At 48.4% G+C, this 21,781-nt stretch overlaps 1 protein-coding gene across 3 annotated transcripts in view; it reads right to left on the reverse strand.

The window, feature by feature from the left end:
• dlgap2a (discs, large (Drosophila) homolog-associated protein 2a) overlaps positions 1-21,781 on the reverse strand; it is a 77,114-nt gene that overhangs the window by 43,936 nt on the left and 11,397 nt on the right. For 2 of the 3 annotated variants that reach the window (XM_078089497.1, XM_078089495.1), the window contains exon 2: positions 10,957-10,989. The exons of the other annotated variant lie outside the window; for it this stretch is intronic. The gene's annotated coding sequence lies outside the window, so the exon portion shown is untranslated. The remainder of the gene's footprint in view (positions 1-10,956; positions 10,990-21,781) is intronic. 3 annotated transcript variants of the gene reach the window in all.

A 21,781-nucleotide genomic window follows, 5' to 3' on the forward strand; every position in this document is an offset into this window, starting at 1 on the left:
AGCTGGCGGTGGCTCAGAAGACGCCCTCGAGCACATCAAGTCAAGTCAAGTCATTTTATTTTGTATAGCCCAGAATCGCAAATTACAAATTTGCCTCACAGGACGGAGTGTTTGTCTGTGCCCGCCGTCCCCAGAACAGCAGCCGCCGCCGTCTGTGTCCTCGCTCAGGGGGCCCGATCCCAGGAAGTCCTTCATTCGGGATTCAAGACGTGGCAAAGCGTGCCTCCCAATGGGGTTTTAAAATACGCCGTCCCGTGTATCATTGGGAAATATGCAGTAAAGAGCAAACGATTCATCAATTATTGGTGCTTAACACCATCATGCCGTCTCTGCCTGCAGGACAAACGCTCTCAGCTGCACGTGAAGCTGGGGAAACATGTCTCAGCACCAAATGTACGGAGAGGAGAAGTTGCTCGCGGTGGTCTGTTCCTCGACTAGAATCAATTAAAGAGGTTGCAACCCCCCCCCCCCCCCCCACCGCCCCCCGCCATCTCTTGGCGAGGCCCGGCGGGTAACGGCCGCATCGTTGCATAACACTGCTTCCTGATTGGCCTGTAATGCTCGTCCTTGAGGCCTGTGCTTTGGAAATCTCCCGCGTGTGATATGCGTACGCACGCTGCAAGTGAATGAGCCCCCCCAAAAAATGACTTTGCAGCGAGCTTCGAGGATCACAATCCGGGGGAGGGGGGCAGGATTTAGACGCAGATACGACGAGAGTCTGGGCAAACACAAATGGCAAAGTGTTTAACTTTTGCAGCTGCGATTCCGTGTCAGCGGACTGTCGGGTAGAGAGGAGACCGCGCGAGAGGTCGTGACCTAACCACAAATGAGAAAAAAAAAAAAAGGGGAAATTGAGATTTCTCGATACTCGTTACGACTCGCCCCCCCCTCATTCTTTCACCTTTCACCCAGAACAGGGGGGCGGGATAACGCCTCCAACGCGTGAAAGGGGCAGCGGAGGACAGGTGAGGAGAATCAGCTCACAAGGTGAGACGGGGCGAAGCATGCCGTGCTGATGATGGAGTGCTGTTTTGCATGAATTAACCGGGAATATATGAAACATGCCGCGAATCCGTTTCACTCAATTATCAATTTAATAAGATTTAATGCCTAATCATCTTTGGCCTGTCACACATTAATGGCGCCCGAACGTGAACAATGAGGGGTGTGTGATTTAATCGTTCAGCACTCTGCTAACACCACATGTTTCGTCAATCCTTAGATAGATAGATAATAACCCATTACCTGGAGTTATTAATGTTGTGTACTCTCCTTAAGCATCACTCACTAAGTCCTATCAGACCACAAAGATTAAGAGGAATTGAGAGATGCATTAGTAAACACTGGCTGTGGCTCCATTGCGTTTATGGGAGAGAAGGTCCACAGAGCAGCAGAATACGAGGATATAAAGTGAAATGGTACACGGGACGAATGAAAATGTTCATGGGGTTTCACATGAACCTCGACGAGAAACTCTGGGTTTTAGAGAGACAACTGCTGAAGGCCAGCATGTCAGGACCTCATCTGCTCCCGTTTCTCCGGGTTCCTTCAACACGCCGACAAGCCGACATTTTGAAGACTAAGCATTGAATCAGTTACTTTAAATCGCAGGGAGATAGAATCATTGTTCCATGCACCGCTTCGGTATGTAGAAGACAAAATGAATTGGAACTCCCAATGTCTGGCAGGAACACATGGTCGCGTATACCCGCCTCCGCGCCGCCCACTGCGGATGCGAAATAACACCAATAACGAGAACAATAATTGAGATCCCATCAAGCTGTTGCGTCACTGTCACTGCGCAGCTTGCGTCATGCCGCACCGGATGCCGCCCCATAAATAACACATGAAGCGCCCGCTCGCAGTCAGGATGGACGACCGAAGGCCCCCCCCCCCCCCCCCCCCCCCCCGTGCGAAGGTGTGACTCCGGCCATTGTCCCGCTCGCTGTCGCGTTCAGCAGCCGCACGCCGGGAGAGAGGAATCTCCCACAGGTCGCATTGGCTGTGCAGAGATGGCGTCACGGCCGACAGTGATGGATGGTTTGGTTATTTACGAATGAATCAGGCCGTTGTCTTAGCCCCTAAATGAAGTGTCCTGTGTGCACCTTAAAGGCGGGGACCCCTGCGGCTAAAAAACGGGCTTATTACAAAAACAACTCCTGCCGGAATTCTTTTGATTTCACAAAAATGCAACATTTCTCAGCCCGAGACCTCTTGGCCCCTCAGCTAATGTGACTTTAAGAGCGTGTACGCAACAAGGTGTGCTGCGTTTCAGTAAAACACAGCTGATGGAGGTCCAGGAGCTGCGCATCCATCATGCACGGCTCGGGGATTAACCCAACGTGACCCGGACCCCTGTGAGCAATTAATGTTTCCTGAAAGCCACAATCGGAACCCGGCTTTATGGCGCTACGAGGGCCCTTTGGGGAAGCGGGGGGGCCTTTAGGGTGAGGACACAGCACACACCATTAACCCTTCTGATCTCGCGTTATTGTCACGTCAGACCGACCCTGGTTATCGCACACAGACCCGGCCGAGAGGGCCGGCTATTGCGTCGCGAGGTCATCTTGCTGAAGGAGGCGCGGTGATTGAACACGGCGGGCAACAAAAGCCTGAGCTCGTTCCTCTTTTCGTGACGCACGCAGTGCAAATTCCAAGCAATCGCTGCAAAATCTTGATTCACATCAGCTTCGGAGGCTCAGCCCTCGTGAGCCATAATTATTGCAGGAAAATAGTGACAGCCTCCTCCAGCGGATCATGCTGTGAGCATTGTTCCCCTCTCGCTTGCTTATGTTCTTTCAGCGAGTGATGCCTCTCGAAAACCAGGATAGCGGGAGAGGGGGGGGGGGGGGGGGGGGGGGGGGGGCGAGGAGGGGGTGCGTGATGTGTTTATTTTTAGCAACAAAAAGTGTGTCTCCAGCTCCAGGGGCTGCACCTCCGAGGCAGGCGGGCACGTCTGACGTGAAGGGCGCTGAGCTGCAGCGTCAGAGGCTTCTGCTGAAAGTGCTGCACGCGTCTAATCAGGTCCAGAAGTTGGCATCACACAAAGCACCACGATGAAGAAAATGAAAGCCTGCACGTTTTAATACGGTTAGGATCCAGTTTTTTTCTTCTTCTACTGGCGATAACGCCGGTGGTTTCATCGGCGGCATTGAGTTGCGCCTTATGTCGCACAGCGCTATTTAGCCCGACTGGAGCAAATGAACTCTGGGCCGGTGGGAAATCTGACTGACTCGCTCGGATCATTTTGTGCTCACCTGGGGTTGCACTGAGGTGAATCGCTAATAGGGTGAGATAGAGTGGTATCCCCCCCTCCAACCCCCGCACAGCGGGATGTGCTTGAACGCATCTGGTACATTACTGCGGATATTATGGGTTCTCACTTGAGCTGTGAGGTTTGTCAACTCTCATTAAGAAAAGCAGGGTAGAGAAGAACAAAAAAAATCTGCCTCATTTCCCGCTGGCTGGCAGCCGTTTCCCCCCCAGTGCTGCTGAGCCAAATATCTGGCTGGATGAAGAGGCACATGTGAATCGAGTAAGAAAAAAAGTAAGCCTCAATGTTTGTGGAATTCGTGGTGATTCAGTGTCAGTGAACGACTGTCGCAGGGCACAGTGGGCCGGGTCCCCCCTGCGTTTCCCCCTCCGACGTAAAGAGAGCTTATAAAGCAGCAGACACTGCGCCACAATGAGCCGCTGCTCGGGCCGGCACAATGTCACGGGCTCCGACGCCGTCGGTTTAAAGCGGAGGGAGTCGACCGTGCTGCATAACCGCGAGGACGTGGAAAACGCCGGTGCAAATAGGGGGCCGACTGGTGCGGCAGGAAAGGCGCAAGAGGTGGAGCTTTTGTGTGGTAATTCAGACGGGTGAAAACGGGGACGGCCCAAGACAAAAAGCGTGGCATTGAACTGTGATTGTGATCGTGAACCAGAGCGGGGCTTAAAGACGGAGGGTCCGCGGTGTAATCAGGCCATCACCTTGGAGAGCGATGATTCATCTGATTTGACTCGATCGCTTGGGCCACGGCTGACGAGAGAGAGAGAGAGAGAGACAGAAGGAGCGTAATGGGAAATGATGACATTGGTGGTCCGGTCGGAGATTTGCTATTACAGTAATTGGTTCTCGCTGCTGAAGGATTTGAAGAGTTCGTCCCTGACAGGTAGGAGCAAACTGCAGAGAAATCCCCACCTTTGCCCCCTGTGTGTAGCTGTGTGTGTGTTTTGAAAGAGGGAGGGGAGCAGAGAGAGAGAGAGGGGGAGAGAGAGGGAGGCGGCGAAGGAGGAAGATAGAAAGAGGCGGCCAGAGAGCAGGTTTGGGGATTTAAATAAGCAGCTTCTGAAAGGAGGACGGAGACCTCGGCAGTGGACACGGGGACTAAGGGAAGTGAAAGGCAGAGAAGTTGTACTATTAAGCTGACTGGGTGATGTATTTATAACAGCAGTCAGAAGAGCTCCTAATGGCCTTTTTGAGTCACTTAATGTATTCGTGCCATTAACAAACTGTGTGTGGGAGGGAAATAAGTGAAAGAACAGAAAAGGGAGAGGCGGTCAGTCAGCGTACAGTAACGGCGCCTTTAGAAGCTCAGTGTGAATCCTTCATCACGCTTATTAGCACTGATTCAAGTAAATGGTCAGAATTCGAACTACTGGTTTTTAATACAAGCATGACAGAAAACACGTATATTAAGGCTGCCGAAAAGGTCTTAAATATCGTTCGGAAAAAGAAACGTCCGTTCCGCAAAGAGGTCAAACTAGTTCATCTTTCTCCTCAATCAAACCTTTAGCACGTTTATCAAAAGTCAAAACTTGTCAAGCTCAATCATTGCTTTACGATTGACATTATTGAAGACGTCCACTGAGGCGCAACTGAACAAAATATACATGTATATATATTGATAACGCAAGAGCAATATTGATTTGGTTGCATGACAAATATAACTTGTGTTTGCTTGATCAGCTTAAACTATTTGTTTCTTTTTGTTTCTGCTAAAAGTTCTGTCCATCTTGTGGACCACGTGTGGCTCTGTCTGAATAAATTAGATCTTTTCCTCGCAAAAATAACATTTGTTATGGTAGCAGTTTGCAAGAAAGTGATTTTATCCAACTGTCTACTCTCATACCGGCAACTGATACTAAGTGAATATTTAGTCCCACTATTGATAATTCCCCAAATGATCGACCGGAGTGCTTGGCATTTAATTGCCATCATGAAATGGGAGCTGAATGATTTGCGCACCAGGCAAGCAATGAACCCCCCCCTCCTCGGCCCCCTCCGGGCAAATTTGCCTGTGGGAGTTTTCCTAGTAATGAGTCAGTTTGCTAACGGTCAGTTGATCTTGTTATCACCACCGGAGTCCAATAAAACCACATGAGCCGCACAGCGACGTTAGAGGCAGCGATGAGTTCAGAAGCATCGCTTTTATTGACCACATTCCGCCCTCAGAACATGAAGCTCACGGGTGTTAACGATGCAAATATTTGCAAATGTATTCGCGAGTGACTCATCTCGCTGGAAGAAAAAAAAAAGAAAAAAAAAAAGGCATTCCATTCTTACCTACAAGCTCTCGCTGTGTTTTTCAAAATGAGTCATTAACGGGACCGTCCAAGACATCCCTCCCTTCAGTTGCTTCAAACCTTCTCGGCTGCTCTTTGGCCAGGACGGATGATCCAGTTTGTGTCCGGACCGCAGTGGTTTCCAACCAATCAGCATCCGGCGAGGAGCTGGTGGCCATAGCGGTTCCTTGTGGGTATAATCTATTTAAACGACAGCGCAGAAGGATTTTCTCGATGGAAAATCTCTTTTTGTTCTTCTCCCGACTTGCTTTGGCAGAAGTTTGATTGACAGATGGTTTCACCCAATCAAGTTTCCCCAGATGGTTCGAAGTCGAACATCTTGCAGTTCAGGTCAGAAAGAAACGCTCTCTGATTCAAACTTTTGCGAAGGCTGCTGCGGTGAGAGTATCTTTTCCTCTTCATTTCTCTTGCCGCCGATTTCGGCGTTCCCAGTGACTCTGAGCAAAGAGTAAAAGAAAGAGAGAGCTGTTCCAGTTCGATCCCCGGAGCAGACTCATCCCTACAATTTCCACATGCCTGCACTCAAATGGAAGATAGATTAGATGACATGTAATATCTGAGGGAAGTGCCAGCTATCTGCCAAACATTTCTCCCCTTTGCCTCGTTCATTATGTTGGCCCGATAAGAGTTGATATGTTGCATACCTCACTAAAAGTGCCTCCCTGAGCCATTTGATCTTCTAAAGGGTAATATTAAGTATAGAAATATCAAAGCGGGGGACTGAAGCGTGTGAAAAGTGTGTGTTGAGTGGCACTAAGTGGTGGTTTTGTGGTTCTGTGTGTGTGTGTGTGTCCAAAGAGAACGAGGCCTCGAGAAAGCTGAGAGAGCAACTTTGGTTACTTGATGATAAGCCGTAAAAAAAAATGACTGCAAGACCCGTCGTTTAAATAGCCCGGCTTCTTAATCCCACTTCACTGAGCAGCTGGAGCCAATCTTCAGATGTTATATTCCCTCCTCACTCTTTCTCACTTTCTCTCTCACGCGCTTGTCGGGGACATAAAGCTTCTGCTTTGCAAGACTCTCAAACACTGAGCCCCCGGGAGCACAGCGTGGAACCTGCGCCCCGTTGTTGCACTTTTAGCCGTCAGGCTTGCTCGGCCACTTGACTTGTGTGTGCACAGGACGGTGTGTGGAGCTGAGCCAGGTCTGCTGGCCCGAAGGCTGGTGGAGCCGCGGGCCGGGACCTAAGCGGAGAGACGTGTCGAATGCAGGGTGCAAGGTTCACTGAATATATACACCAAGTCAAGCATCGACGGTTTCAACTCGCAGTTACTAACGTGCACAGTGAAAGAGACGTCAGACATTTGTCCCAATTCAACATTTCTGCAGCCGAATAACTTCCAAGTTAAGTCTTCTTAGCTTGGTAACATCCAACTGATGCTATTAATTCAATTAAGGTGAATATTATGTTATGCATCTTACATTTTATTCAGTAAATGACCAGAAAGCATCACATATGGAACCTACAGAAGCAGAGAGGGCTTCATTATGGCTGCGGAGCCTCCGTGTTGTATGATGAAAAGCATCAGTACTCCCCTCACAGCGACCAACACGCCTCCTCTGCATTGGACAGTGACCTTGGCCAGCGGTCTGGCACGCATCCTATTTGTCTGGCCAACATACGATGTAAATGGTTTTCTGAAAACTAAAAAATCCATGTCTCAATTTATTATGCGACCATGTTTCTGGGCACCGGAAGAAATACGCATTAGGCCGTAATGATATTAGCCACAGTATCCGAGACGCCCTCCGTTCTCCCGCCTCGATCCTGACGTTTCCATGGAAAAGATATGCTGCCGACAAAGGCTTTTTGTCACCAAAATGAAAAAAAACTTTTCTGACCGCAGAATGTTGATGTTCAATGTTACACATTTTTCACAGTATCTGCTGATCCCAAGTAAAGGAGGATTCAACTGTGTTATGTTAGTGTTCAAGCAGTCAGCCCTTTGGGAAAGATCATGGTCTCAGTTCATTACCAATAAAATAATTAAAAAAGACTTCAAGGACAATTATTCATTCTTTTGCACCAACTGTGCACGAGGCCTGTGGCACTTTACGGGAATAAATCGGATGAACCTAATGCAGGCGCCAGTTATGTTTCCCACCAAAAACAGATTAGTGGCATATAAATGGAATTATTCTGTTCACCCTTCACTTTCTTTACTGTCCTTCTAGGTCCCCCTTCACTCATCCCACAAACTTCACCTTCCTCCACCCATCATCATCATCACCCTCGACCGTTTTCTTTTTTTCCCTCGCAGCGGCGTTCAGGGTCTCGGCGGCGGTTTGGTTAGTGATGGAATGCTCCCTCTGACGTCTGCCGCTGGTGAGTAAATCTATCCACGAGTCAGCTGAAGGACGCAGCTCTAGTTTTGCCTCAAAAAGAAGACCAAAGAAAACCAAAGCCGAGTGTCGGACCTCGACCAGACCCGTTTGGAATTTGCATGAACGGTTACGTATTCACAGGGCACGGTCTGATTTCACCTCAGGGGTCTGAACACGTGGGGTCCCAGTCAAGAGGAGTCCAGACCGCTCGGTGAACGTCCCGTCAACGAAAGTGTCCCCTCCTTGTCCTACCTGTCCTTGTTCTATAATCGCTGTCATGCAGTAATGTCTTCCCATTTTTCTCCCTGTTCTTTGATGTCACATAGCCTCCACGTTTTGGGGTCTCTCTCTTGTCTTCATTTGTATCATGGGGAAAAATGTAGGACCCATTTTACCAAACCACCCAAACATGGCGGCCATGGATGCATTACGGAAATATTGTTGTTACCACAGAAAGAAGGTCAGCTAAAAAACAATATTCTTCAAGAGCCCCCCGATATGATTAATTACACAGTTTACAACGTTTCCCATCACAGTGTGAAATAAAAGTTTACGCAGTATCGTTATCCACCGATAGTCAGTCAAATATGCGATCGGGACATCGGCGGTTAATCGCCCCCGGATGATGTTGCAATGAATCTTTGTTTAATTTGACAGGAGATAGCTGTAAACATGTAATCTTGTAAAATGTAGTATTTGTCAAAAATAAATAAGTAGATGAGATCTGAGGCCAAAAAAAACCAGATGCGGTATCCATAAAAGTTATATTTGCTGTTTTATGATCCATTGCATGACTACAAATTACTGAGAAAAACCTTCAAGGCAAAACATTCGTTAAACTACAGTTGCACTTTTTTAACACTCACTCACTAAACAAGTCCCCTGACACAATCCCAAATCATAAATATCTATTTCATATCATGCTGCGTGCTAAGATAGCGCCCCACAATCGTTAATGTTTTGCTGCGTGTTATTTTGTGTGCATGCATTATGGGATGTGGAGGCGAGGGTCCCAGCAGGACACGTTGCCCCCGGCTCAGCATTCTGTGCAGAGACAAAGGGACCAGATGTGCGAATGTGCATGTTTGCACATCAGACTCTCTCTCTCTCTCTATCCGTCTCCTTCACACATCTCCTCTCTGTCGCCCTCTCAGGACACCAATTACCTGCAGGCAATAAGGCCTCAGTTTGACTTGTAAATGCGCTCGGTTCTTCTCCGACAATCCCCCTGACAAGCCATGCAAACACAGATGTGTGGGCTGAGTATGTAATCAGATTTTGAACACGGGTGACAAAATGATGCCTGAGATTTAATGAACATTATTGTATGGTACTATTTTATACATTGAAAAGTTTACTCCACAATTAAACACCGGCTAAAATGACAATTAAGCCATTGTAACACACCGACACAGAATAACCTTCCGGCTCTGCAGTTCTCCTCAGCTCCACGCAGTATTTGAGCATCTTTCAGCCATTTTCTCCGGTTTCATGGAAACGTCCCTGGAGTCTGCACTCGGCTCTCCTCAGCCTCATTTCTCGGCACGGCAGGAGCAAACAAAAAAAGCTTAGATAAATCCCCTGCACGCTACCTGCCGAAGACACCTAGGGGAGTATTTAGCTCCTAAAGAAACACAGATATTTCCCACGGGAATTGGTGGGGACCAAAAGCCGAGGATGATCCTCACGTTGCACCATATCTGCTGGATGTGAAATAGGTTCTGTTTAGTAGATCTTCTGTATGAGCTGATCAAGTCAATATAGTGATGCCCTCCTCTGCTGACCCAAAGTGGCCATTTAAAGCTGCCTTAGAGATGTGACTAACGTCGTCTTAGCGCTGAGAGGTTGTTAAATATGTCCGACCTAAATAAATGAAAGGGCTCCGGGGGTTCGATACCGAGCTCTACAGACACAGTGTCTCTCTTTCTATCCAGGGTTGGTCTCTCTCCGGAGGTATTAGAAGCACCACTCTTCTTCTCCCTGTCGCTTTGTGGCCCGGACCAACAACATGGACCGACACCATGGAGGCAGCTCTGTTTCAACACACAAGCAAGCGCAGACACATTCGCGGCCCTTCCCCTCAGGCCTCTCCGCTCTCTGCCAGTCTCCGCAGGAAGGTCACAGGCACACAGTTATCGCGCTTGATTTGATTACGTCTTAATCCAATCAGGCAAAGCGGAGGAAGCACCATTGATTTTTTTTTAGACATGGAATAATGCGTATTGGACTTAGAGGCACATGGTTGATTTCTGGACAAGGTTAAGTCCAGGGGAGGGTGGGGGGGGGATATCATCTGTCACTGAACAAGGGTTAGATCTAGATAGACCCCTCTCACTGCAACATGCAACCCAAGCTGTCAGCTCCTGTTGTATCTCACGGTATTTTTCTGGTCGCAATTGTTTTGCTGGATCGTCAGTGACAGCGGACGCCCGTATGAAACCGAACCAGCACACAATAGACGAAACGCTCGAGCAATCATCACCGGCGGCGGCTGAGGAGAGGGACTGAAGAGGCACGATCGTCCCTCAAAATGCAATCCATGCAAAGAGAAAGACTCTGCCCTCAGCATTGGAATGGATGGGGACATATCGGAGTGATTTGCTATGAGGAATGAGGCGGTAGTGTCAGTAGTGCATGGACACTCGCGGAATGAGATGTTTTCACAAATTGACACGTTCGGTGGGATGTGAAGCACAGGCAAGTGTGCTCATCCAGCGCTGTGAAGCTGCGTCCTTCAGCCTTCATGCTGTCAGAGTAAGTGCGGAAAGATGGCCGCCTGCTGGGGTCACATTTGTGGAATGATTTCATTCAGAATTCTCTACATTGCATAAAGCGGCATGACATAATGCAAAATGTACAGTGATTGATATGGTTCCTAAATCCCAGCGCGGCCCGTTGAGACGATGGAGACTGAAGAACGGTGTGTTTGCAGGACGGCGTCGCCCCCGCTCCACCTCCCCCCCCTCCCCTCCCCTCCCCTCCGAGCAGCAGAACCAGAAGCCGGCTGATGACGACGACGACGACGACGAGAGCTATCGGGGAACGGCGATGCCCACTCACCTTCTGGTTCACCACATAGTGTGCACTGTGATTCTAAACAAGGACCAAAGAGAGACAGCAGGAGATTAATAGAGGCGACACATATGCAAAAGTCTATGTTTGCTCATGCGTGTATGGGAACAAATGTCAGTGTCACTGCCCTTTACATGATAATGTTAACAACTGCTATTCAGGGCTCCGCTTTCAAAAAAAATAAAAACATTAAAGCCGAACAAATAACACAGAGAACAATGGTTCTTTTTTTATGCTCCTAGTGTCCTTGCACAGTGGTATCCATATTCAACATAATAGAAACCCAGCCAACGTGCATAATACGATGATATCAGCCAAAGGCGGTTGCATAAAAAGATGCAGAGACGGTCGTCAGATGGAAAAAAAACAAAATAAGGAATGATATTGCTTCAATTCATCATGTGCAGTAGGTGCCAGGTGCCGAAAATGTGGACACGCAAACTGTGAGGAATTAAGACAAAAGCCCCCCCAAAAAGAATTTGTTATTGCACCCTATCCATCAATTTTTATATTCACATTAAAAATGCATATCTTGATTCAAGCATATACGTACCAGATCCCACGCATCATGTGTTTATGCATTATTCCCATGCGAGCATAACAGCACACTGTCCTGCAGGCCTCAACGTGTAATTCAATAGACGTGCATTACCGGTAACGACGCATCCGTTTTTTTCCCCCACGAGCCAACAGAGTCAGATTATTTTAATCAAATAAGATTATTAAATTGGGTTTGGTTTCAAAGACTGACACTGGGCATAATGACCGGAATGATGAGGAAAAAGAGCTCCGTGTCCTCAGGCCTTAGTTTTCACAGACGGCGCCAAAACAGATGTTTGTCTCACGTGGTTGTGGCCCAAAGAGGTCAGGTTGTTGTTGTTGTTTTTTGGTATGGCAAGGCTCTCCTTCATCTAATCACTGCTAATGAGCTGCTTAATTAAGTGTGCAGCAACCTTGGGCTAGACAGCTGCGACAGCTCCTTTCGTTGGTCGCGTCCCCATACGGTACATTCACGGGGACACAGACGCAACAATACATGGCCATAAATTCTTGAAAGGCCCGAGTGTGTCTCCAGCCCTCCTCCCCGGGTGACCTTGCTCTTTTAGGAACGGCAGAGAACTTTTGATCGCCATCTCGTCACACAACCCGCCTCTTCTCCACTTTCAAAATTCCTCCTGAGCTCCGCCTTCTTTCATCTCGTTTAACTTGGTGTCAATCAAAAAGACACCGCCCGGTTCCCCTGATTGGGTCTCTGTCCTTGTGTGGGTCTGTGGGGTTAAACCGCACTCTAACCCTGTGGCCGGCACGGCGCTGGTGGAAAATCCAAAGCCTTGCAGAGAATTTACTGGCTTAATTAGTCTTTTTTACTTCCCGCTCCCTACAGTGTAATTTCACAGAGTCAAAGCAATTGGCTCCATTAGTTTTCCCTGCTTGTTAAAATGAAAGTGCTCTTCAATTTCTTTGTGTGGAGTCCGTATTGATCTTGGTTAGGCTGCTATTGCAGTATGGGCACTGTTTTGTTTTCCACAGGAAGGTGTAAAGCCTTCAGCTGTCAACTAAAAGTATTATGCTTCTGTTTTTGAGGATAAGATCTGTGGCGTAATCATCGACCTGCACGGGGCACATGAAATTGTCCTCCCGACCATTTCCTACAGCATCAGGTGAACATCTGCGTTGACATTGGACCCTCTCTGTCCTCACTGATTCGTTTACCACGAAGCTCTGTTGTATCACGTAAACAAAGAAGGCAGCTGTGCACACAAAATCAGAAAATCCGACTGCAGAAAAAAATACTAATCTTCCTATTTTGGTTTAAACAGAAAACACATACGAGAAACATAAACATAAAGCATAACTAGCCGGTGGGAAACCATCAGCTCCCTGGTCATTTCTCCACAGGAGACTAGTCGTAGAGACAACTCCTCAGCCCAACTCTGTGAAAACTCTTGACACTGATGGCTCAGTGGCTGGAGCGCTTCATCTCCCACGGAGCTGTCCAGCAGCCCGCTGCTACCAATCCGCAGGTGGGGCTGCAATTATGATTGTATTAAAGTCGAAACGGGGGCGTTTCAGCTCCAAGCGCCGATTTCAAATGCAATCGTCACCTCTCGTGCGTCGGGAAATGTTGCCCAGTGATAATATCTGACCGCCGGGTGCCGGGTGGTAAATCAGCGTTGAACCATGTGGCACTTTGGGTGCTGTCCGTGGTGCTGATCAAAAGTTACACTGCGAGCCACTCCAGACAGTTGCAATCGTCTGGAGTGGTAGTGTGTTCCTGTGCATGCCGGTGTGCACGAGCGCTTGTGTGTGAGGCGGGGGCCTGAGAAAAATTTAAATAAATAAATGTACCGGGGGCCAATCCCTATTATGTAAAGGTCCTGGGGCGTCATTTATAAAACCTTGCGTAGGATTTGCGCCAGAAGTGGCGTACGGATGAAACATAGGACGTGCGTACGCACAGAAATATAAAACTGTGCGCACGCACGTCCTACGCAGTTTTCCCTTAATAAATCACAATCACTTCTAGAAGCAAGATCAGCCATCTCGCGTCATTACGCATTGTGACGGCATCATGGCATTTTATTACCGTCCGTTTGATTGCATCTGACAAGCAACAGCTGTGCTTTGAGGATGAATTGCATAACATGCCGATATTATTGCAGAACGTATTTCACTTTTCTTTTTGAAAATGTGTTAATTTGTATTTCTGTTTGTTTTACGCTGCAGATCGATCAAACGGGTTTGTGTTATTTATGAGAGGCAGTATTGGCATTTCTTTTACACAACAGTCTAGTTTTACAAACTTTCACACACGTATGCGTGTTTCTTCCATTTGCCGACGGTTCTCATTTCACCCGTTTTTGTGCGTACGCATGGGTCCGAGCTTGCGTGAAGGACCGCACATTTTTCCGTCAAGTTTGCTTTTCATAAATACCAATTATTGCGTAGAGAGCGGCGTACGCCTTCTTTTGTGCGTACGAGGCGTTTTACGCAAATGAGGCCCCTGGATACGAGAGAAGAATTCAATTTGAATCCTTATGGAGTATAGCACAATTAGTTATATTTCTACATAAATTAATTATAAGACAACTACTTAATGGTTAATAGATACTATTACCGCCATAATACTCCTACGGATACAAATGTAATGGAAGGACAGAAAAGATGGTTTAATGTAGTAAACTCCAGTCTGCTGGTTTTCAATTAGCCGCCTTCAAAAATAGAGCGAAAGCACACTCTGACCTCGCACTTGTGCGTAAACAAACAGCGATATTCACAGGGGTCCGTGGCGTCCCCTGGTATCATCTCCCAGCACAACGCGCGCCGGAGAGCGGATCCCGAGCCTTGATCCGATAATGTATTCATCCATAATTAAAGCCTTCATTTCCACATTAGAGCGGCTCGCTCACACCTTCCCCGTTGGCTGATCTCGTTGTTTTGCCCTCGCTCCTTCCATCTCTCCCCGGTTCGCAGGACGCGTGTGGGATACAGGTGCTAATTTGCCGGCGCGGATCCTCCTCTTGGCTTCGTTTCACAAGAATGCAGAGTGCCCGTGAAAACAGGGTTATATAAAGGGAGGCGTTTCGCCGCAGGTGCGAGGCCTCACTTCTTCACGGAGGTCGGTGAGTTTTTCCCAGCGACTCGTGGACTACGCACGCGAGACACAAGTCAAATACCGTCGGCAATATGCCACCGCCCGCCTCCCTCCCCCTCTCCCCCCTATGCAGCCTCCCCCGGGAGATGATGTGGCACTTCTCGGAGGAGAACTCATCATCGCAGCGGCATTAGAGCGCTGCCTGCCTCTAATTGCACTGCGTCGTCAACGTGCACTCACCGGGGGGCCGAGGGGGGGGGGGGGTGCTGCTGCATTGTATGTGCAAATAACAATCACACAACAACAGTCATCTTTTGTGGGATTGATAACGGTTGCTTCGTTTTGGATGTAGCCCTGTTTCCCCTGTTTACGGTTGTTATGCTAAGCTAACATTGCCATTCCCCATAAGGCGTTTTAGATGTCAAACCGTCAACATTTATAATGAGCACCCGATTCGGGGTCTGTAAAGTCACATCACAATCAGTGACGTCATTCATTAAATATTGCACGATGTAGATTGTGTGATGCTGATGTGTGATGTTCATTACATTACATAGAGTATCAAAATTGTTATTCGGTGCAAAACAGCACAATCAGAAAAGCACAAATATTGCTCTCTAATATTCATAGTATTCTCTCCTTAGAAGGGAAACAGCTGGCGTGAAATCATTCCAATCTTAGATATTGTGTGTGGAATCTATTAGCAGCTTCACTGCTTTGGGAGCTCCAAAACAAGGTGCGTCGGGATAAATTGTTAAAAGAAGAAACAGCTTCTAGCCGGCTGCCGCGGCTGCACGCAGGCCGAACGGTGGGCGTTTAGACGCACGGGTCTAAGCCCGACCTTCAGTTACAGACAAGCACTGTAATTCTACGGCGAGTAAGAACCCATCAGATGTTAAGATGGATCCCCCCTCTGATCAGAACTGTGTGTTTGTCTGTGTGTGTGTGTGTGTGTGTGTGGCTATGAGGCCACGGATGTTAACTAAAAACCCACGCACATCTTAGTGCAACGACAGATTCATAACACTGCTTGTCAGCATTATTACTGATGCTGAGGAGGATGTTTCTTTGTTTTTAAAGGTTAACATCCGTCCAATAAATACATACGGTATACAAAAAAAACACAGCTCAACTGACAATTCAATTAAGTCAAGTCTGTGTGTGGGTTTAGAAAGTAATATATTATTTTCCCTGTGGCAGTCTTAGCTACCGAGATCTCCAGATTGAGTTTTTGTGGAATTGCTCAAAACTGCAGCAGCTAAGCAGTTAAATCACTTGTATCTGCTTCCTGGATGTTAACGTAAGTACTGGAAGGATAAGAAACGGCGTGTGCACCTCTACGGACATATGATGTGCATGTTCACTGTGAACTCTGGTAGAGTTCGAGGTTTCTCACTGTGGGTGTTTCCACGTTTTGTTTCCTACGTCGGTCCACACTTAACGGCGATAAGAACCCAAACGCCACCGGGGAGGATTGAGGCGACAGGTTTGAAAAAGGATGAGGTAAAACACACCCGTTTCTTTTTCCATCAACCCCAATCTGGCCCCGGGTCAGATCGAGGGCTGGTTTCTCCCCTTCCCCCCAGGGAGTCGAGCGGGTGCCGAGATAGAGAGGCAGATGAATATTTTAGGGTGGAGGAGTGGACCTGACAAAGTCCGAGTCAAGTGATTCGCAGCTTTTTGAACTGAGCTGAAGTGCGGACGGGCGGGAAAAAAAAGGGGAGGAGTGGATGTGTGAAAAAGGGAAGGTGGGACAGATGGAGAAGGATGGAGGGCCGCAGACATAGAAGCAGACAGAGGGACTTGTGCGGAGAGGATATTGATGGCCTCCTTCACGCCCCAGCAGCCTCCTGCCTCGCTGGAGCATCTGTCAGCAGCGCCCAGACCCGTAGACGGTGAGGGGGGGGGGGGCATAGACACCGACGACACGTCCCTCACTTCCCCTGTGCACGCCCCTTTTTTTACTCGCTCCATCCTCCCACATCTCTCTCTCTCTCCCTCACCCATCAACTCTTCCCCAGATCAGAAGTGACAATCATTGTTTGCAAAGAGGAGCAAACGGCCACTTGATGGGAGTCAGTTATTTACGACCGTCCCCGGCGGTGCATCCGAGGTCAGCTGATGTCAGACTTTGACAGATATTTGACAAGTGGTGTAATTGAAGGTGCTTGGGAGGTTTAAACAGGTTAAACGCCTTTCACTTATAATCAGGGAGATCTTAAACGTGTCAATCATGCAAAGACAGTCTTGTCATCTTTGGACTCAATTACGATTCCACTTACCCCACTAAAAGCTGCAGCGTGTGCAGCATTTAAAATGAAATACCAAACCTGTGTCAGGTATCATTAAATTCATACAATATTAGGTCAAATCTTTACAAGAATTCTGTTACAACTAACCACACGGAGAAGATTATCATTGCAATAACAGCATGTAGAGAAAAAGAGGGAAACACGTTTGTGCCAAAAAGAAACATTTTATAAGAAATATAAAGCGGCTCAGTGGGATTATGGGAACAAAAAGCACTAGAATGAATTCCCCAGGGAAATGTTTTTGCAGCCACACACCTTCAGCTGGAAAGCATTGAGTCAGCACGCGCTGTATCTCTCGTTAGTCACAACAGTGATGCAAAACGGCAACGGAATGTAAATATCAGACAAAGTCAAACTCCTGCATTGACTGAAAAGAGGCTGAATTGATGCCGATCATATGCAGCGTCGCCGTTTGTTTATGAGTGACTCATCATTTTGAAATCCCTTCCCGTAGGGCTCTCTCTACAAATCCCACCTCCCCAGACAAGAATCACAGAGGCTTGCTTTTACCGACAATTTTAATGAACTGTACGAAGAAAATGAAGTCATCGTCAAGCTTTATTGCAACTCACGTCCTGCTCTCTGTGTGTACGGCTTGGTGGTCGTTATCAAGTAATCAGCAAGGTCAGCAACTATTCCTCTTTTTATTCATTCACACATTGTAGTTTTGTAGAGAAAAAGCATATAGGACACATAAAAAGGACCAGGGGGGAAACACACAGAGAGAAGGAGAAGGACAAAGTGTGTTGTGCGTGTTTGCATGCACGGGGTTCTCTGCAGGCTTGCTGGAGTTCTTTTTGTTTTAGTCATTTGAAATGAAGCAACGGGGCGAGGTGGCGTCTAAGACCACATCCTTTCCTTAAAGACCACGACCAAAAGTGAGTGTGAGCCTGACTCAGAAGCAATGGCACAAAGTCACCACACTTATCAATCTAGCCGCTAGGATGATGTCATTGGCCCCGAGCCTGGCTGGTGGCCCGGTGGACTGAGGGGACCGACTCTCATTATTCCCCCCCACCCCAGATTTATCGGGCTGCGCTGCTCATATTTCACACAGAGGGACATGGAGGGGGGGGGCGGGGAGGGGCGAGATAAGAGAGAGTGCTCACCGCCTTATTCACTCGGAAAACTGTTCCGGCGATGCGAACTCTCTGCAGCATCATGCGCGTGATATTCCCGCTCACCCTCACACACCAAACAACATGGGAGGCAAAGACACGCCGTTTGATTTCTGTTTATTTCTCTACCCCACGCAGCTCACAGAGGACGACCAGGTCTGGTTGTGAGTCATGCCGACTGGAAGAACAGAAACACGCGCACTCACAAACTCTCGCCAATTCATATCTAAAGAAAATCGCTGTATGCAGATGTAACAAATGATTTGGCATAGCGAGGGGGTGCACTCCTTACACCCCCACCCCCCTCCCTCTCCATCTCTCTCACCACGATGTCACACACTTAGTTCCACCTGATCCGATGTCTGTGAAAGATTGGCACCCGGCACCGCCGCAACAACAGAAGCGACACACCTGCTGCTTTTGGCGCAGACCACCAATTTGGCGCGCGGCAAAGAGACGCGGCGGTGCGCGTTTATGTGGTTACGCGGGTGTTTACTGAGTCAGTACTGTATTGCATTATGCTCCATCTTCTGGAGTGGGCCTGACGGGGTGTGAGGAGGAAGCGGGCGAAGCAGGCCCGGAGGCGGCGTGCGACGTGTCTAACACCGGTTCAGCCGTGTCACCGGGTCGGCCATATTGGATCGGCGCCGGGTCCGTCTGTCTCTTTGTTAGTAAGTGCATCCTGGGGAGCAGCTGGGGTGGCTTCGCTTACAGCTAATTCCTGTTACCCAGGAGGACCACGTGTATTTAAAAGGAGATTGCTTAAGAAAGGCTTCTTTAATGTCGCCTTAAGTCCGAACAGATTAAACTCTTTTTTCTGACGATGCCAAAACCTTCTGCTCAGTTTGACTTTTCTTCACACCAAATATTCAAAATGTACGCCCAATGTTAATATTTGTATCTAGACCATCTACAGTCAATTGACACCAAATTGACCTTCAATAAATTAGTAGGGCGCGCTAGATCAACACCATTTTACCAACCACCTCAGGCAGTTAGGGAAGAAGATACGAGGACGCCTCACACCCTCACATATAAATCCTGCTTGTCTGGAACAGAGGCGTTCCCTCCTTGTACTAATGAATCCTCCGACACTGTGTTCAACCACCTTTCTCCTCTTGTCCCCCTGCCGTCAGTGGAGACGCAATTTAGCATTTTATTTTATTTTATTCATTACTTGTGCACTGCTGTCTTGTTGTCTATTGTTACACTGTCTACTGTCACGCACCAACCTCAAAGTCAAATTCCTTGTATGTTTGACATATATAAATGTTTCCTGATTCCTGAAATACATTACATTACAGGTCATTTAGCTGACGCTTTTATCCAAGGAGACTTGCATTACACTTTAAACCCATGGCTTTTAACATTTTTGCCCGGGGAGCAATTAGGGGTTAGGTGTCTTGCTCAGGGACACTTCGACTTGAGACACGGGGCAGCCGGGACTTGAATCACCAACTTTGCGGTTCCCAGTGCACCCGCTCTACCCCCCGTGCGCCACGACGACAGAAGCTTCCGCGCCGTCGCTGGCCTGTCCCCGCCGCTCATCTACGTCCGTATCAGAGGCCGGTGGGGAATGCCACGTGAATCGGTACAGCATGTAGTACAGGTGTTCTGTCAAAAGCTACTTAAAGTTAAAGGCCATACAATGTGGTGATTCACGACCGAGGAAATCTCCAGAGATGCCCCTTGTTCGTCTGTATCCTAGCAACCGCAATACAGCTCTTTTTTTCCCCCCGCTCTGCAGCTACAGGGAGGGCAACGCCACCTCCGCCGCGGAGAGAGAAGGCAGGAAAAACTGCAGCATTTCGGAGAAATGACGTGCGAGGGGGAGAGAGGAATGAGAGAGAGAGAGAGAGAGAGTGCACAGAAAGTGATGCAAAAAAAGTGAAGAAAGAGACCAAAACAGATAGAAAGAGGAGGATTGAAGGGTGTCAAAAAAAAGAGAAGGAAAACCGCTAACACTGGTCGTTGTCACATATGCACCAAAATGCCACTGCAGTTCTACACACAGTTCAGACACGCACATCACAGCTCTTACACATCTGCAGACACCCCGTTGCTATGACACTGGGAAGAAAAGGAGGAGGAGGCAAACAGGGGTGTTTGAGGAGTCTCCTTCCTGTGCGCAGTGTTCCCCCCTCGCACTCTCTTACTTTGAGCAGAGGCGTGTGTTCATAAGCGCGAAGCTCATCCGCTGCCGCCGCCAAGGCTGACTTAATGTGGCCCACTTACATCCCAGATGCAGAGGCTCCCACGGAGGCAGGGCGCTAACCCTCTTTGCTCACCATTCAGCCCACGGAGCTCTCCGGGATCTGTTGATTATGCCTGAAGTCGTGGGTTTGAAGCATGGGGAAGGGTTTCTCTCTGACAGAAAGATGAATGTTACATGATGCGAGGTCGTCTTCAGTAGATATGCTCGTGTGTCATGGAGTCGTAGCTGAACTCAACTGCATTTGTAAACGCAATAAATATTAAATCGACGGCCTCTTTTATGTCCTCTTTACGACTTCGTAGCCCTGGCCATCAATCAAACCGTGTTATTTCTCTCTTACCTGCAGGCCTGCAGAGATTATATTAGTCACTTATGTATGCAGCTTTTCACTTGGTCTGATCTCTTGACTTGATCAAAGCGTGGGTGCAGTCTGTATGTGACAAATGTGGGAATCGGTCGCCGACGCATAATCTGCTCAATGGGAATCCCCACTGTTCCCCCCGCACGCTCTCTAAGCATTGATCGGTTTGCCACGTGGATGGATGGGTAGTGGTGCGCAACCCGGGGCATGGATTCCCCGGAGGAGCCCCGCCCACACCCTCACATCAGCACATAATAAAGCCGACCTACACGCAGGCTAGTACCTCTGTGGCACGCCTTCTGCACAAATGTATTTAATGCATACTTTTGAATAGTAAGAGTCCATTGTGTCAGCTCCTTAATAGACTGAGGGCGTCTGGGGCATATTATCCCTGACCTTGCAGTCATGGCGTCCGGGTTAGCGAGCTCAGCCCGGCTGCACACAAGTCCATCAGAGCTGTCTTTAAGTAGCCGTGACTAAGTGGTAGCTGGCTCCGCGTTGGGGGCCAGCTAAGAATTTAAGGGACTCCGCTGGCATCCTGCGGGGATTAGAGCGCTCGAATGCAACGCAGGCATGTCGCGCTCAGTCCTCGCCGCACCAACGGCATTAATCGGGATCGGAGGGAGTGGCTGGCGATATTCAGGAATAGAATGTGATGCCAAAGGTATCATATCACAAAGAGTCGTTCGAGCTGTATCAATGTTGCAAGACCTTTAACTTGAATAAAAACCAACGTCCCGCCACGCAGCATGTTTGTAGAATGAGCCGGTGGGTCCTTTCCAGCTGGGACTACCCGAGGGTGTGTTCACGCTATCCTGCTTTATTTTGAATTGCCAAGTTTTCGCTTTCAAGTCAACAAGGAGCGTCCGCAGGGCGATCGGATCAGAGGCTGGTTTAAATGGAGCAACTGTGCCTTGTTTGATTTCAAACGCGGGGCCTCCACTCAACTTGGCCTTTCCTTTTCGCCTCCTGATTGATCACACATTTTTCTTTTTCTTATCACTACCTTTCTCTGGCACATTACAGCCTGTTCAAACCCGTGGGACTCTAAAAGTCGACCGCTTCCCCTCACACAAGAATACAGCGGCATCCAATGCGATTTCCTGGCGCGCACGTGACGGAGGGACTTTGAGCTAATCACAACGTGCAGCAGCCAAAGCTCCGCTTTGCCCGGCTCGGCGAAAAGCCGCCGCGGTGCGACGCCAGCCGTCG

This window comes from Gasterosteus aculeatus, chromosome 15 (genome assembly GCF_964276395.1).
Source record: "Gasterosteus aculeatus chromosome 15, fGasAcu3.hap1.1, whole genome shotgun sequence".
In the NCBI taxonomy this organism is placed as follows: domain Eukaryota; kingdom Metazoa; phylum Chordata; class Actinopteri; order Perciformes; family Gasterosteidae; genus Gasterosteus; species Gasterosteus aculeatus.